Source organism: Desmodus rotundus, chromosome 10 (assembly GCF_022682495.2).
Source record: "Desmodus rotundus isolate HL8 chromosome 10, HLdesRot8A.1, whole genome shotgun sequence".
NCBI classification, from domain to species: Eukaryota; Metazoa; Chordata; class Mammalia; order Chiroptera; family Phyllostomidae; genus Desmodus; species Desmodus rotundus.
This window is the reverse complement of record NC_071396.1, coordinates 28619236-28637318: the sequence shown is the minus strand read 5'-3', so window position 1 is coordinate 28637318 and position 18083 is coordinate 28619236. Positions and strand designations below refer to the sequence as shown.

Genomic DNA, 18083 nt, shown 5'->3' with positions numbered 1-18083 from the left:
TCGTCTTTACATAATTCTTTCTTTTGGTGCTAAGGCTAACACTATTTTATAAAAGTGCAGTTTTGCGCTTGTCTTTACTTGTACATAGAAATATGACTGTAAAAAAATTTTGATCTCGTATCCTACACCCTTTCAAAACCAGTGTTTTAGTTCCAGTCTTTTATTGTAGATTTTTTTGGATTTACTGGGTATTGTCATGCCATGTGCAAAAAGAAGCTGTTTTCTTTCTGTCTTTGCAATCTGGATGCCTTTCTTCCTCTTTCCTATATCACTGCACTTGTCAGGAACTCCATCCAGTAAACTGGGGACTAGAAACGGGAGTGTGAGTGAGTATCCGTGCCTTGTTTCCAGTCATGGTGGGGATGGACGATGTCTCTCACTATGAAGTATGACGCTACCTGTAGTGTCATAGTGGATGAGCCTCATAGTGGTTGAGTGACATAGCATCAAAAGTCATCTGTGGGTGACTCTTACTAGGTTGAGGAAGTTCCCTTCAGTCCTAGTTTGCTGGGAGGTTTCTCCACATCCCCCAAGGAATGAGTATTTTATTATGATTAGGTGCTTTCTCTACATCTGTTGAAATTAATCATGATTTTTCTTTTACCTAGCATGTTCATGTGAATTACATTCATTGACTTTTGGATACTACACCAGCCTTGCGTTCCCTGAGACAAACTCCACTTACATGTATCGTTGGATCGGACCTGCTAGTATTCTATTAATGATATTTGCTGTATATACACACACAGATGATTCTGACATGTAGCTTCTTTCCTTGTGGTCTCCTTGCCTTGTTCTGGTACCAGTGTTAACGCTGACCTCTTTAAATATGGTAAATGTCTTCTCATTTCCTCTGAGACTTTGTGGAAGACTGATTATTATCTCCTTTAGAGGTTGCAAGAATTCACTAGGGGAGCCATCTGGGTCTGGAGTTTTCTTTGTGGGAAGCCTTTTTATTTCGAATACAATGTGTCTATTAAATAGAGGGTTATTTAGACTTCCTTTTTTGTGTCAGTTTTGATAATGTGCATGTTTCAGTGAGTTTGGTGTATTTCATTTGTCAAATTTATTAGCTAAAATTGTACTTAGTATCATCTTACTATGCTTTTACTGTTCAAAATACCTCTCTTTCAGTTGTGATGTCGGTAGTCTGGGCCTTCCCTTTTCTGTTCTTGACCAGTCTAGCTAGGTGTTCTTTTCAAAGAACCAGCTTTTGTTTTCATTGATTTTCTCTATTGTTTATCTCTGATCTGTTACACCAATTAACTTTCATCATTTCCTTACCTCTTTTTCCTTTAATGTGGTATTTTCACTTAGCTTCTTGAGGAAGCTAATTTAGAACAATAATGTTACTTTTTTAGTCTTTTCTGACATAAACACTTAAAATTGGTAATTTCCAAGTATCCTTAGCTCCACCTCACATTTTTAGATAATGTGTTTTTGTTGTCATTCAGTTCGAAGTATTTTACAATTTCCCTCATGATTTCTTTGACCTGCGAATTTTTGGAAAGTGTTAATTTCCAAATACTTTGAAAAATCTCCAGTATTTTTCTGTTATCGACCTTTAATTTTATTCTTTCATGGCCAGAAAAACACTTTTATATGATTTCAGTTCTTATCTTTTTCTTTGTGTCTTATCTTATGAGACAGCATGTGTTCTCTTAGGTCAGACTGGTTCATAGTGTTGTTCAGGTCTCCCCTGTCTTCCCTGATTTCCTTTCTGCTCGTTCTACCAGGTGTTGTGAGGGGTCATTGACTCCTGCAGCTGTGATTGTGCATTTATCGCTTTCTCCTTTTAGTTCTGTCGGTATTTGTTTTAGGTATTTTAAAACTGTAATTGGCTGCATAAATAACTGAGGACTGTGTTGGATACTGATAACTTGACAGTTTAAGAACTATGATGTATGTTAATTTTTATACCTTGTACTACTCATTCTCCTGCAGTCTGCTGTGTGTAATACAGGGGCTCCAGCTTTCCTAAGATTTATACACACACACACACATACATACATACATCATACATATATATACACACACACATGCATACATATATATGGTATACCCTTTTCTATTTTATGTTTAACCTGTCTGCATCATATTTAAAGTTAGTATCTTTAACCAATTTAACAGTGTCTGCTTTTAGTCTGATAGTCTCTACCTTTTAATTGGGACATTTGGCCATATATATTTAATGTAATTCATATTCATATAGTTGGATCTAACTCTACCATCTTGCTATATGTTCTTCTTCTTCTTTTTGTTCTATCTGTTTTCCTACCTTTTTTTGGATTGCATATTTTTTAGCAATTCATTTTATCTTTCTTGGTTCATTAGTTTTATTTTATTAGTGTGTGTCTGTCTCTCTCTCTCTCTCTCTCTCTCTCTCTCTCTCTCTCTCTCTCTCTCTTGTAGTTGCTCTAGGGTTTTCCAGCATGCATTTGAACTCACCACAATTTATTTTCATCACTGTATGAATAATGTGAGGTCCTTCTTCACATTACCAATTTTCCAATTTTCTTTTCCTCGTTCTTCTATTTTTGTCATTTATTTTATTTTACATGATAATTCCATTATTACCACCTTTGCTTTACACAACCAAGTACCTTTTTAAAAAAATTAAAAGAAAATAAATGGTAAATTCACATATTTATCATTTCTGTTGCCCTTCCTTTATGTAGAACTAGGTTTTCTGTCTCCTATTTCTCTTTTCATAGATGTATTTTTAGACCACTTTTAGGGTTACAGAAACAGTCGATGTATTTTTAGAGCACTTTTAGATTTACAGAAAGTATAGAGTTTCAGTATACTTCCCCCCCCAACCTCCATTTCCCCCCTCACTCCAGGTCCCCTATCATTAACATCTTGCTCGGGTGCTGTGCATTTCCTACAACTGATGAAACAGTGTTTATATGTTATGAATGACTAAGCCCATTGCTGACATCAGGGCTCGCTCACTCTGTTGTGCAGTTCTGCTGTCCTTTTTCTTTCTCAAGAACTGCTTTCAGTGTTCCTTGTCATGCAGGCCTGCTGGTGACAGGTTCTCAACTTTTGTCTGAAAGTGTCTTTGTTTCCCCAGCTGTGAAGGATATTTTTATTTTATGTAGATTTTCGTTTACAGCTTTTTTTTCTTTGTAACACTTTAAGGTGTCATTCCTTTGTTTTAAATTTGCTTGCATTATTTTTGACAAGGAGTTTGTGGTAATTCTTATCTTTGTTCCTCTGTAGGTGTGTCTTCCCCCACTTTGGCTGCTTCTAGATTTTCTCTGTATTACTGGATTTCTGAAGTTTGATTTGTTATATGCCTTGGTGCAGTTTCTTTGTGTTTAAGTGGTTTTTGTCCTTTGAGTTTCTTGAATGCCTGGGTTCAGTTTTCCTCAAGGTGGGAACTGCTTCGGCTCTTCTTTCTTCAGACTTTTCTTGTCTTCCCACTCTTCTGGGACTGCAGTTTTACACCGTTTTTAGATTGCCCTTGATACCCTCGCAGGTCCTCAGTGCTCTTTGTTGCTTTTTTGCATCTTCAGTTTAGGAATCTTTTTTTCCTGCTCTGTTTAATCTGTTGCTAAGTCTGTCCAGTTATTTTTCCAGATACTACCTTTTACATCTTTAGAAATCCATTTGATTCTTTTAAAAAAATAATTCTTTGTTTTTCTTTAAATACTTTAATATGTTTATAGTATTCTAAACTTTGTATGTCTTTAAAGATATCATCTCTCTATTTCTGAGTCCGTTTCTTTTTTAGATTTTTCTCCTGGTAAGGATTACACATTTTTCCATTTTCTTATGTTTAGTAAGTTCTGATTGACTCTTGGACAGTCCTCACACCATTGTCTGAATTTTGATTTCCTCAGGAGAGATTTAAATTTTGTTTTGGCAGGCTGTTAACATTTCTTGCAGATCATTTTGAGCCTTTTAAGGCTTGTTTTTAAACTTTATACTGGCAGGTCTAGTGTAGCCCTTACTCCAGAGTAGTGTAAGTGAGGATTCTGATTCAGTTGCTCCTGACTGCCCCACGGTTTCAGGGAGATCTTTCTCCCCTCTGGTCGAAACGTGGACATCCGTCAGGCGTAATGTAGTCCCTGGGAGTTCGGAGCCTGCTGCTTCCTGACCATTGTTCTTTGCAGGGCCTTGTGGCGTTTCACTTCATTCATGCACGACATCACGTTCAATGAGAAACTTCGTTGTCAAGTTATGATAGCACTCAGCCACATACTGCTATTGAGAACTTCAAGTTTGGCTAGTTCAAATTTAAACATGCTATAAGTATAAACCACACTGAATTTCAGTCTGTGATATCCTGAAACGATAGTGTTTTGAGCATATTGGGTTAGATGAATTGTGTTAAAATTAGTTTTGCCTGCTTCATTTTACTTTCAAATGTGGTTACTGGAAAATTTAAAATTATTAATATATTTTAGGTTTACCTTACATTTGGGCAGAACCTCTCTAGAAGCCTCTGCAGACTTCAGGAACACTTTCTGTCCTTGCGCTCATGCTCTCTGCCGCTCTGCCCCGCAGTGCCCCGCTGCCTCGGCCTCCCTCAGTGCCCCTGTCTGTCTCGCTCACCCAGCCCTCTGTATTCTGCTTGGCTTCCCCTTCTTGCCCTTCCTCCTTACTCTGCGCCGAGACATTTACCTGTAGGGAACACTCGCCCTTTTTGCAGGCATCACAGTGCCGAGATGCTTCTTGTCCCGTGTTTTAAAATTATAATTTTACATATCTGACACATTTCTTAAGTTCAGTGGGAGGAGAGCATGTTTGGTACTAGTTACTCCATCGTGGCTGCGAGCAAAATCTTCCTAAGGCATGAATTTGATGCCCACAAATGAGAGCTGGCCCTTATGTGAGTGAAAAACACCGTTGCCACTAACCCAAGCTCTGATTACAAACTGAAGTTCGTATTTGAGCAAATACACACTTTTTATTGTGTTTATAGACAATTTTTAAATTTTTTTCACCTTTCATTTTTGTCCTAATCTGGATTGACTTTAAAGCTGTTTATTTTCAGGTAGAAACCTTGTTTCTTGCGCCCTGCCTTATGTTCAAGGCAGAGGTGTTCGAGGAAGCTTTGATAATTTCCAACATCTGACAACAATTTCCTTTATAAATGTATCGGATTGCGTTTTTTTTTTTGTTGTTGTTATTGTCTGTCACGATTTTAGGAGATGCTTAGGTTTTTAAGTTTGAAACTAGACTCATAATATCATGCCAGCAGTACTTTTGTCTCACTTTGCCTTCTAGCTTGTTGGCACTCACTGACTAGGCACTTAAACAGCAAGCTAACATAGCAGGAGGTAGGAGTTAGGGAGCCAGTTATTTTTGGCCATTCAGGTCTTCAGTTACCATCAACAGTTGTACTAGGTGTTGTCTGTTTGCTTGGTAAAGCGTAGCTGAAACATTTGAGAAGAGGAGTTTGACCCTTATTAAACTGGACAATTGGAAATTGACAGGAATTTGTGCCACTTACAATACCTTCAAAGGTCTCGTTTGTTCCAGTGCCTTCTTTAAAGGTTTTTTTTTTTTTTTTTTTTTTTTTTACCATGTGATTTTTGTGATATTGTCTTGTGTAATTTTATTTGTGGCGACTATCATGTATAAATTTAAAATGTAGTTTCCCGGTTATTGAGAAGTCATCAGTGCTTATCACTTTTGCCCACAGCAGGTACTCGCCTGTTGCCCGTCAGGGTGTCTGTCCCGCAGGTGTGGGTGTGCAGTGTGTGTCCACGTGTATCAGAAGTTGCTCAGGTGTGTCAGCCCTCTGATACTGAGGTTTGCTCTGCTGTGTTTCTAATTTGTTGCTACAGTGGGCATTCATTTTTTTACTAATTGAATTCATTAAAAAAAAAAGCATTGCTTGAACTGTGGTTAGGCGTAGCTGTTAAAGCATGCCTGAATTCTAATCCTGGCTTCCCCACTTCACTAGCTTAGCTGCGTGACCTTGGCAAGCTGCCTCTTAGTGTTTCAGTTTCCTCCTGAGGATAATAGTGAGGTTATTGTTGGTTTTACATCAGTTAATACATGTAAAGCAATTAGGAAACTGATTAGCAGATGATAAACACTGAGATGTTACTGCTGCTGTTCTTACTGTGATTACATTAGGTCTTCCCTGTTCCTTTTCTCACGTTTAGTCTCCTCCCTATGGCAGTACGTCATCCCCCCTTGCTTTATTTTTTATTTTTTTCTCGTGAAGAAATTTTCACTAATCTGCCATATCCTCATTCAGTGGGCTAGGAACTTGAACAGAGTAATGGAGCTTCACAGTTGAGGCAGTGGTGTGTAGTCCAGGTTAATTAGAAGTAGAGGGAGCTAGGTGGTTGGTTGGGGCCAGGTTTGGGAGGCACAGCAGTTAGAGGTACAGGTTGTCTAGCCCTTGCTGGACGGGAACAATGGAATTTGGAGGTTGGGTGTATGAAATTTACTTATAACTGACTGCAGCACTAATATTTTAGTTTTAGTGTTTGAAGGTCAGAGTGTTTCATTGTAGGTAATTATAGAAGAACTAGAAAAACGTGGCTTTCAGAATATTGCCTTTTAGAAACTGAGCACTGTGTACAAAACATAAGTCGTCGATAACAGTTCACGTGCAGAGTTTAGGAATGAATTGGATGTAAGAATGTGCGCTGCTATATGTACCTGTCACATTTGTGTTTGATCGTTTGTTTGCCATGGGTTGAATCACTAGCCTTCAGTTCCTGCGGTGACACCGATGACACAGAACTGTAGCTAAAATCCCTAATAAAATAATTAGTTTGGTGTAGACTGAGGACCCCTGAAGAGTAGTTTCACTTTGAATTACTGGGTTTTAGAAGTTGGTAAGTAATAAAACTGTATTTGAGGAGTTTCTCCTTTCTGCATTTCTTAGAATTAGGTTAAAGGCTGAAACTGGCTTTTTAAAATAAAGCAAGCTCCTTTTCGTCTTGCAAAAAAGGCTTATTTGAGTGTGTATGTGTGTACTTCAAAATTCAAGCTTTTAATACTTAATTTGTTGATATAAAAGGAATATAGAAATAGGAAAGATGAAAAAGGTATTGTTTCAAATAGAAATAACATTACAGTATTGTAGTAATTAGTATTGTTGAATCAGATTCAGAGGACTAGTGTTTCTGTGCAGAAATGAGGGTTTTCACTTGATGAAGCAGCTTCACTTGAGGGATTGGCAGGGTTACCCAGTCATGCAATTCTGAGTTATTGGGTTAGTACCATAATGGATCCTGGCTTGTTGGGGTGAGGAGAGGGGTGGTTTTTACCGTCTTTTCCCCCTTTCTGCCTAAATGTCCTGCTGTTATTTCCAAGCAAAAAAGTAGCAGGACTAGATTATTCTTCGTGCACTAATCCATTGGTTAGTATTCACCAGTGTTCCTTTGTTAATGTGAATTATTGACATTGATCAGTTTTATATTCATTTTTGGCATTTTATGGTCATTATCTTTATTTTATGTTCCCTTTAAGAGGTAGATAAAGCTGTAATTATATACTTTGTGTATGAATACAAACATGTATTATGGCAATAGAGATCATCGGCCCTGTCGACAGTTTTCTTTCTGAATGAGAACATAGTACAATAAACACTTTCAACTATTTTATCAAAACATAAATTCAATAGTCTGTGTGTACCAGGTAAATATAAAGCATTGTACAGCAGGTACATATAAAGCATTATCATGTGATACAGAGGATAGGAAAGTGGAACCTAGGAAACCAATTTGCTACTCTTGGAGTGCATAGGATATTACTGAACATCTGAGTAATACTCCCTGAAAAAATGGATTAGTCACATTAGAAATGCTCAATTGGCTAACATTATGTTTTTATCAACCAAATAAAGCAACTGACTTTTTTTAATTATTTTTAGAGAGAGGGGAGGGGAGGGAGAAAGAGAGGGAGATAAACGTCAATGTGTGGTAGCCTCTCACACGCCCCCTACTGGGGACCTGGCCCACAACCCAGGCATGTGCCCTGACTGGGAATCGAACTGGTGACCCTTTGGTTCGCAGGCCGGCACTCAGTCCACTGTGCCACACCAGCCAAGGCAAAAACAACTGACTTTTAAAAACGTATTTTATATTATTCGGCAAGTATTTGTGGAGCTATCTGTCTGGCACTGTGTTAGTATTAGAATTTGTAATAATGAATGTATATTTAATTATATGTCAGTTAAGAACAATTACTAACTCTTATATTTTTTTCTTTATTAGGAAATTGCATTTTGTGAAAAAGAAACAAAGGAGAATTTTCTGCAAGGATCATAGCTAAGTGCGCTTTTTGTTGAACATCATTTCTAGTAAGACACGTTTCATTTTTCTGTGATATGTAATAAACGAATACACTGGAAATGCTTTGTTAAAACACTGAACTTTGGGAGTTAAATGTAATCCATTCAGACTGCCTTGTGAGTTTGAATGACAGTCATTTGGGAGTTTATTTTGGGGATCAATGTAGATGAAATTAAGGACAATTGTAGAATCCAGTTCAAGTGCATAATATTACCTAGATAATGTCTCATATTTTGTCTGCCACTGCTCAGATAACACCAGATCTTTCCACTTTGACACGCCCATGTAGATTACCCTTGTTTTTTAAAAAAGAAGAAAAAGATCTAAAGTAGGTAGTTCATATGTAACAATAATTAGGAGGAAGGGAAGGTTGAGGATATTGCATAAGCTAAGGAAGCGGTTTTCAAATGATAGACGAAGCGGACAGATCTAGCCACGTTTCTTGAAAGGTGGGAAGGGTCAATGAAAAAATTAAGCTAATTTAAGCAATCCTTTAAAATGTGGACTTTTTTTTGTTGCTTTATATCATAGGCCCATAATTGCAAAGCCCTATAGGCCCTTTTGATTTGAAAACTTAGTTGGTCTAGGTTAATGGTTCCAATGTGCCAGTAAGATACGTCGCTCTACTCAGAAGTTTTCATGAGTGAAACCTCATCCGAAGTCTACCTTTTTTTCTTAATGGGAACAAATTATAATGTCACTAGACTATTTAAAAGTAATGTAAAAAATAGTTGGTATGCTATAACAAGTAATCATTAACATTTTAAATATTAGGTATCATTGATTAAGCCTGATTTTTGTCAGTAAAAAACTTGGGAAAAGTACTCAAGGTATTTTTCTTGTTATTTTAAGAATAGTTTTGCTATTTAACATAAGGTCTGATATTTTATTTGCATAATTAAATGTTAGCAAGTACTTTTATGAACTTAACAAAATGAGTTCCTTGTTAAAATACTGTATTCCAATATCAGTTTCTTGTGGCTATATATTTTTACTGTTAAAGTTTGAAAAACAGCCCATTTTATGATATCCTTCAGTTTGGGGAACTAGGAGAAAAAGCATTGTTTTTTCAATTGAAGCCAAGTATTTTTCAGTCCAAAACTTACATATGTACAGGCAGGATGGGAATAATGAAGTTTACTCTACATTTTAAAGTATAAACTTTGGTTAGTCTTGTATAAATCTTTGAATGTTTATTTTTCTTTCTTTCTTTAAAAACTTACACTTCTCATAAGTTCCTTTTGTTCACCAACTGCTCAAAACTGAGTGATTTGCATTAAAGCTCTGTAGGTATTCAGCCATTCTCATGCCCACAGCTCAGAACCCTGCACCTTCTCTGAACCTTGGAAATGGCTGTGTGCACAACTTCAGCTATTACACTGTGGGTCATGTTTAAGTGTTAGGGGATTCTCTGTGATGCTTCCTTTGCTACTTCGCTGCGATAATCATTCGAGGCTGTAGATAGTGTCTCATTCTTCGTGTCAGGGTCACAGTAGTTGATAGTGCTCTTCAAGATTTACCCCTCTGATTGTCTGTTTATTTCAGTAGTTGCTGACTGAGGTGTATGGAAATCTTCAACTTGAATTATGAATTTGTTTCTCCTTTCACTTCTTGGTTCATGTATTTTGAAGGTCTGTTATTAGGTGCATATTTAGTTTTTCTAATGTCTTCTTGATGAATTGGGTCCACTATCTTGAAGCGCCCCTCTTTATCTCTAGTAATATGTTGTAAAATATCAAGTTTCCGAAATAACTTGCTTAGTTTGGGACAGAAGGTCTGATGTTACTCTTATTTTGTATCCCCATATGTAAATGTTTTTTGGACTCTTAAGACTTTTGCAGTGACTGTTTTAGTCATTTGATTAGGATGTGTCTTAGTATGGTTTTCTTTGAGAAAATACTGCTTAGATTTTAATTTTAATTTTTTTTACAACAAAATTTGGAAATGCAGGCCAATATTCAAATACTCCACTTGCACCAGCCCCTCCCTCCCTTCCTTCCTTCCTTCCTTCCTTCCTTCCTTCCTTCCTTCCTTCCTTCCTTCCTTCCTTCCTTCGACATTCTCGTTATACTTTTGGTATTATCTCTCTTGGCTCTTATGCTCTTTGATTCTTTAAAAAATTCTTTTTTTCTCTGCTTTATTTGGAGGGTTAGTATTGTCATCTTTTCAAGTTTACTGGTCTTTTCTTCTGCAACATATACTGTGTTCTTAATCCCATCCAGCGTTTTTTTTAAAATTTCTGATTATTATTTTTCATCTCTGGAAGTGTTACTTCTTCCATTTCTCTCCTTATTATGTTATTTTCCTTTACCTTTTCCAGCATATAGAGCTTATTTATAATCATTCTTTTAGTGCCCTCATCTATTAACTCCATAAAGTTTTATTTTTCCTGGGTTTCTTTATATTGATTGACTTTTCTTATTACGGGTCACATTTTCCTCCTCTTCATTTCTTTAATTTATGTTTATATGCTGAACATTGTGATTTCATATTGTTGGGTGAAGGAATTTTTTGTATTTTTTGTATAGTGTAGAACTGCCTCTTTGTACAGATGTAAATAAATTACTTGGTATCAGCTGAATTCTTTTGAGCCTTCTTTTTGAGCTTCGTCAACATTGGTCCAGAGCAGACTTTGTTGTAGAGTTAATTTAGTCATCCCTTGCGGTAATGCCTTTCCAAGGGTTAGAATCCATGTCCTTTGGAGGATAATTCTCCATTCTAAGTGCAGTTGACCCATGAACAACATGGGTTTAAATTGCACGGGCCACTTTGGCATGGGTTTTTTTCAGTTGGACATCGTTCGGTTGTTCCTTGCTGTTCAGCTGACTGCAGTTCACCTGACCCGTGCAGGTCAGACCTGTTGTTCAGGGATGAACTTGGCGACTGGGAACCAGTGTAAGTGGAGGGCCAACGGTAGTTATGTGTATTTTGGAGGGAGGTTGGTGCCCCACTTCCCAAATTTTTCAGATTCAGCTATAATCCCAGTTGGTATTATTAAAATTTTGTTAGTTGGTCTGTTTTTGTATTGTGTTTTAAGGGAAGTTTTATGGTCCAATAATAGCTTAGAGTTCTGTACATACACCGTTGTGTCATCTGCAGATAACGACAGTTTTACTTCTTTCCAATTTGGATGACTTTTGTTTCTTCTGGCCTGATTGCCGTGGTTAGGACTTTGGGCACTGTTTTGAACAGGCGTGATGAAAGTGCACATTCCTGTCTTGTGTTTTTGATCTTTAGTTTTTCCCTGTTGCTTATGATGTTAGCTGTGGGTTTGTCATGTATGGTCTTGATTACCTGTGGTATGTTTCATCTATTCCTACGTTGCTGAGAGTTTTTATCATAAATCGGTGTCAGATTTTGTCAAATATTTTCTTTTGCATCTGTTGATATGACCATATGATTTTTACTCATTTGAGCTTAGGTAGTGTTGAAAAAGATGATCAAAGCAGGAGGACTTCCTATACTCAATACTTAGATATCTACAATAATTACTTCCATGAAATAGGTGCACAGAGATAAAGAGAAGAAACAGAGCCTGGGAGAAGGTCAATATGTCCATGGACGCTTGCTTTAGAACAAATTGGCACTTTAATAAGGGTATCAGGGAAAAATTATTCAATAAATCATATGGGAACAATTGGTGATCATAAAGAAAAGAATGGCTCACGCTCTGTACTGTATGCAAAAGTCAATTTAATATTGATTGAACATCTCAACATGAAAGGCAAAAATTATACAATTTTAGGAGCTAATGCAAAGAGAACATTTTTGTGGTCTTTTGACAGGCAAAGAGTTATTAAAAAGAAATAAAAACCACTAATGTAAGTAAAAGTGGTGAACTTGATTCCCTTAAAATTAAGACTTTTTTTCTTGCAAAGTTACTTTTAGGAGAGTAGAGAGGCAAACAAAAGTGGAAGAACATATTTGTAACACATGAAATGGACAAAAGGCATATGTCAGAATATTCAAGCAGTTCTACAAATCAGTGTGACGATCCAGTTGATAAACAGGCAAGAGACATGAAAAGGTACTTCATAAAGTAATCCAAATATTTAAAAGCTGTGTGAAGGTGCTTAACCTCATTAGTAATATGAGAAATACAAGTTAAAACTGCAAAGAGACTGTCAGAAGCAACTAGAGTGGCTAAAAGTAAAAGAAGTTCAAATTTTGGGTAGGTAAGTTATGGAAATTCAGTGTGCACTGCTGATGGGAATGTATGTTCTTACAGCTACTTTAGGAAACTTTTTTTTGATGTTCACATGTCCTGTGACCCAGTAATTTCTTTCCATGGGTGTACCCTCGGGAGTAATGCATGATCACATGTACAAAGAGATGTGTTAATGAGATTGGTAGCAGCAGTGTTTGTGATAGCTTCAAATATAATACATTGTTCATAAAAATCGCCTAAAATTGTAATATAATCATATAAGGTAATAAAAATAGGTGAACTACTGCTGCAGACTCACACAGGTGAATATCAAATACATTTCTCAAAAAAAAGCCAGAAACGAAGAATTCATAACTTGCAATTCAACTTATATAAAGATAAAAATACACAAATTAAGCAGGTAAAATGTTTATATTTTATATTTGTATACATTATATATTAACACCAAATATGCCATTTTCTAATTTTATTGCTTGCTTATTTTCTATACTTTTTTCTATGCTCCTTTTCGTAGTCATTTAGAAATCTGATTCTGAATATAATGGTAAACCCCAAGTCAAGTTTATCGTTATAAATAAAGATAAGGCTATTTATTTATCTGTACTTATCTTTATAAATAAAGATAAGGTTAGACCTAGAGAAGCATTTATATAATTTGGGTGATAAAAGGTTAGAAGTTTTTAGCAAACGGTATTTGAATCATAATGTAAAAACCGAGATGGTTTCCGGTCATGATGATGCATCTTCTGCACATAATGTAACTATGGGCAGAGCTCCCCTCCACCCCGAAGCCGTGGCAAACGGAAAAGCCCTTGGGGTAGGTATAAGTGTCCGCATTCTGCAGGGAGGGAGTGTTAACGCTGAAAGCTTGTTAGTGGTGCTGAAGGACTGGAACATCACTTTCATTTCCACACCTCGCCTCGCTATGTCCACTACTTCCCTTGTGTGGCCCATGTGAAGACTGGACGTTGCTGTTAAGTGGGTGTAATTAACCTGGTAATGAAAGGTCATGTGTAGATGGGTAGTAGTCTTAATAAGGGCAGTTTACAAAGTCTCTTTTCTCATCATGATTTTAATAACACTGTGCCTATCTCTAAGGAGCCCACTGTGCCCTATGGTTATATCCTGTGGGGCACAGAAAATAACCTTCCTCCCAGCTTCTCTGAGTTCTTTTAGCTGGGCTAATAATCAATTAACATGAGGCAAATTAACAGGAGAAAATGCCCCAAATTTATTGCAGATGTACATGTGAGGGTGCCATAAAATGATTAGACCCATGTGTGCATTGGGCAGTTGAGGTGTACAACCATTTTGGAGAAAGGAAAATGGGGCAGGGGTCTGGGGCTTCGTGGGGGCAGTAGGTGATAACACCAGCAGCAGGGACAGGGCACATCGTGGCAAGCACATGCGTGCTGGGCAAGCCAGCACCAGTGGGACACAGGGAGTTTAAGAACAGACTCTGATTGGGTCCTGCCTGTGTGTCACACTTGATTCAAAAAGGCTACGCTGCTAATATTCCCTTCCTGAATCAGGTTCTTCTTTCTGAATTTCTTTAGGCAGGTAAGGGGGAGGGTCAGAGGGTCTTTGAGTCTTTTGTTTCTTAATAACCAGCATAAAATCAATATCCTGAAAGGCATATTTGGGATGGCGAAACTTTGGTCCCTTCAGTCCTCCTCAGAGGTCGAGCTGGGTGCTTGCTTAACCGACTGAGGTAAAAGTGAGTCACTGAAAAATCATGTGCCATGTCATTGGTATACCTAGAAAGAAAATATAAAGTGTATAGACTGGTCATTCTGATAAAAATTTTGAACTTGTAATGTCTTTTTTAGTCAATAGTTTGAATTATTTAACATGATTAATACTTTATATCACTTTTACATAAAGGTATGTCTTGCTTTAAGGAAGCACAACTAAACAACTTCATTCTACCTGTACAGTTAAATGAAGGGAGTAATACTGGCATTAAAAAGTTGCTTCTAGTTTCTGTAACATTTAGTTAACTTCTGTAGCAAATTTAAGATGATTTGTTACCAATATTGGTGACCAACATAATTTTTAGAAGTGTGTTGCGTTTTGTATAAAACAAGGCATACATGTATTTCTGTAGTTGGAACAGGCTCTTAACATTTCATGCTATGCCTTTCCTCTAATCTTTAGCATTCAGCTTTAAAGTGCCCTGAATCTGAAACACAGGGTCAAAGCACACACAAATGTACCGCCTGTTACTAATCAAGAGAAAGCCAGGTACAGGCAGAAAGATGCCATATTTAAACCACTTCGGTTTTTAGATTTTACCTGAAACATTTCATAGAATAAGCACGTGATGAGAGGTGATATTTTGGCGTTCCAAAATACCAGGCAAATCCACCGATATTCAGTATTTCAGTTTTCCTAGCTTTTGTGCAAGTCCTTTGGAGGTGTGAGAGCCAGGCCACAGCTAGCCCTCGCAAAGATAGACAAAGGCCCCCTCCCAGTTTCAGGTGGATGCTGGCCTCTGCTAGGTTTCTGGGGCTCAGAGAGGGAGAACAAGCTGGCTCTCAGCCCCCATTTGCCTTCTCTTGGCGCCACACCCACGGGCAGGGTTCAGCCTCCATCCACTCTTGTTCATAGTGACTTTCAGGCAAAATGATTTCTTGCCCCTCTTCTGATAGGGGTGTAGACTTTGCGTTGTCGTGCTGCTCAGAATACCTGTCACGATGCCCAGAGTGCTTTGAGTGGGTTTTTAGTTACTAAGGATTATTTGCTCAGTGCTGTCTGTCTTTCTGGAATCAGATGCTAGCGTTTTGAATTTTACCTAAAATTTATAACAACCTACTATAAAAGTAGGCTTTATAAAATTACGTTTGAACATTTGTTTCTTTATGAAAGTTATATACAGCAAAAGTGCATTTATATTCAAAGGAAAGGGATTTTTGTGGTGGTTGTTGAATCATTTCTTTAGGTAGGGACTAATAGCCATCATTGCGTCCATACAACATAGCATTGTGTTTTAAAAATATGTAACTGGATGCAGTAGGCACAAGTCGGCTACAGTTCTGGCCGAAATGAAATCTCTAGTTATTTTCCATCAAACAATAGTTGATGATAGTCTTAAATTAATTCAGCATTTGAATTTCTGCCTGGATTTAATTTTTGGTAAACACTAATGGAAACAACCTATTTTAGAGGGAACAAAGAAAGACTGTTTCTTATTAGAAGTAACTGAAAGATAATTCTGTAAGGGCAAAGAACCTCTGATTGCATTACAACTTACAGAAAGATAGTTTCCCTCAACTTTGGCAAAGAGAATGTATAGTCTGATTGGTTTTTTGTTTGTGTATTTTATAAGGGAATATAGTGCATAATCGTGTGCATGTGTCTGTCTGTGTGTGAGTAATGTTGCACTATATGGTACTGAAATTGGGATTAAAATTATTTGACATAGCTTGATTCTGACTTTTCAAGGAGATCTTTTAGCAAAGTGGATAGCCTTTAGAGTTTCTTGCTTGATTGGATAATATTTTCCCCCTTCTAATAGATAGTAATTAGATGACCCAGGGGATTCATACTCAAATGCAGTAAACTTTTCTAATACTTTTTTAATATAATTGAAAGTTTCTGAAATCAAGAATCATATAGCTCTGGCTGGGTTGCTCAGTTGGTTGGAGCATCATCCCATACACCAAAAGGTTGCAGATTCGGTTCCCAGTCAGGGCACATAACCTAGGTTGTGAGTTCAATCCCTGGTGGGAGCTCATGCGGGTCTTTCTCTTTCCCCCTTCTTCTCTCTCCAAAATAAATAAAAAGCATGTCCTTTGGTGAGGATTGAAAAAAAAGAATCATATAGAATGCTACTAGGGAACTCTATAATAAAATTGAGAAAACAGTTCCATTTATTATAGCAACAAAAGAATAAAATAATTGGGAATAAATTTAAGAGAGGTGCGACACCTGTACACTGAAAACTACAAAACATCATTGAAGGAAATGAAGACCTAAGTAAATGCAAATGCATGCTGTGTTTATGGATGGGAATACTTAACATTATTATGATTGAATGACTCCTCAAACATTGAATGCAATCTATAGCAACATCTTAGATGGGTTTTTTTTAATTTTGTAGAAATTGATAAGCTGATCCTAAAATTTACATGGAAGTTCAAAAAGCCCAAAATAGGTAAAAAATAACCTTTGAAAAAAATAAAGCTGAGGACTGCCACTTCCTGATCTTAGAAATTACTGCAAAGCTGCAGCAGTGAAGACAGTGTGTGGAACTGGCACAAGGGACTAACATAAAGATCAATGGCATAGAATTGAGAGTCCAGAAATAAACCCTTGCATTTAAGGTCAGTTGATTTTTGGCAAGGTTGCCAAGACCATTCACTGGGGAGAAATAGCCCTTTAAACAAGTGGTGCTGGGGTACCTAGATATTGACATGTAAAGGAGTGAAGTTCGTTTTTTGCTTTACACTATATACAAAAATTGGCTCAAAGTAGATTGAAGACTTCAATGTAAGAGCTAAAATTATATTAGTTAAAGCTTCGTGACCTCGCATTAGGTAGTGGGTCCTTAGATGTGACACTGAAAGCACAACCAGCCAAAGAAAATAGGCATAATGACCTTTATCAAAATCAAAAACCCCTATGCTTCCAGGGATGCTATCTCAAGACAGTGAATACACAGCCTGCCGAATAGGAGAATGTATTTGCAAATCACATCTGATAAGGGTCTAGTATCCAGAATATATAAAGAACTCTTTTATAACCTAACAATGAAACGATGAATAACAAAAGGATGGGAATAAACTTTTCTCCAAAGATATACCAATGGCTGATAGGCACATGAAAAAATGTTTTACATCATTAGGGAAATGCAAATGAAAACCACATGAGATACCATTTCACACCAGTAGGATGGCTGTAATAAAAGAAAGTAACAAGCGTTGGTGAGGATGTGTAGAGATCGGAACCCTTGTGCTGTATGGCGCTGGCGGGGATGTAAAAGTTTCTGATGCCTTGGACAGCAGTCTGGCAGTTCCTCAGAAAGTTAAACGTACAGCCACCATGAGACGCAGCAGTTCTGCCCCTGGCTACTGTATACCTAGGAGAACTGAAAACATCCCCACACAGAAACCTGTGTTCCGTTAATCATAGCATTATTCATGAGAGTTAATACATACAGTGCCCTGACTGGGCCAACCCATACAGACAGAAGGTAGACTAGTAATTGCCAGGAGTTGGGAGGGGTGGAATGGGAAATGTCTTGCTAATGGGCACTGAGTTTTCTAGGGGGATGATGAAAATATTCTAGAATTAGATACTGGGAATGGTTGCACAACTTTGTGAATATCGTAAAAAGACAAACCCAGTGATGTTTATACTTTAAAAACATGAGTTTTTATGGCACAAGTGAATTATAACTTTTTGAAATTCACATAGAAATGAAAACAGATTGACCTCTGATACAATTTATTATCAAACCAGGATATTCTGATAGTGAGGGGCCTTGCCTAATAATTATGTCCACCCTCAGAGTGGACATAAAGCTGGCTGTTCCAGGTAAACCAGAATGTATGTTCTCCTTCCTTCCTTGAGTGTTTAAACTGTCCTCTTTCTCCTTATAGAAGAATATGAGGGATATAAAACTCTTGTATCTTTATCAAATA

The 18083-nt window shown here is 37.3% G+C and overlaps 1 protein-coding gene across 6 annotated transcripts in view; it reads left to right on the top strand.

The window, feature by feature from the left end:
* The window catches only part of MEF2A (myocyte enhancer factor 2A), a 102899-nt gene that overhangs the window by 18233 nt on the left and 66583 nt on the right, over positions 1-18083 (top strand). For 5 of the 6 annotated variants that reach the window (XM_045196633.3, XM_045196630.3, XM_045196632.3 and 2 more), the window contains exon 2: positions 8193-8278. The exons of the other annotated variant lie outside the window; for it this stretch is intronic. The gene's annotated coding sequence lies outside the window, so the exon portion shown is untranslated. The remainder of the gene's footprint in view (positions 1-8192; positions 8279-18083) is intronic. 6 annotated transcript variants of the gene reach the window in all.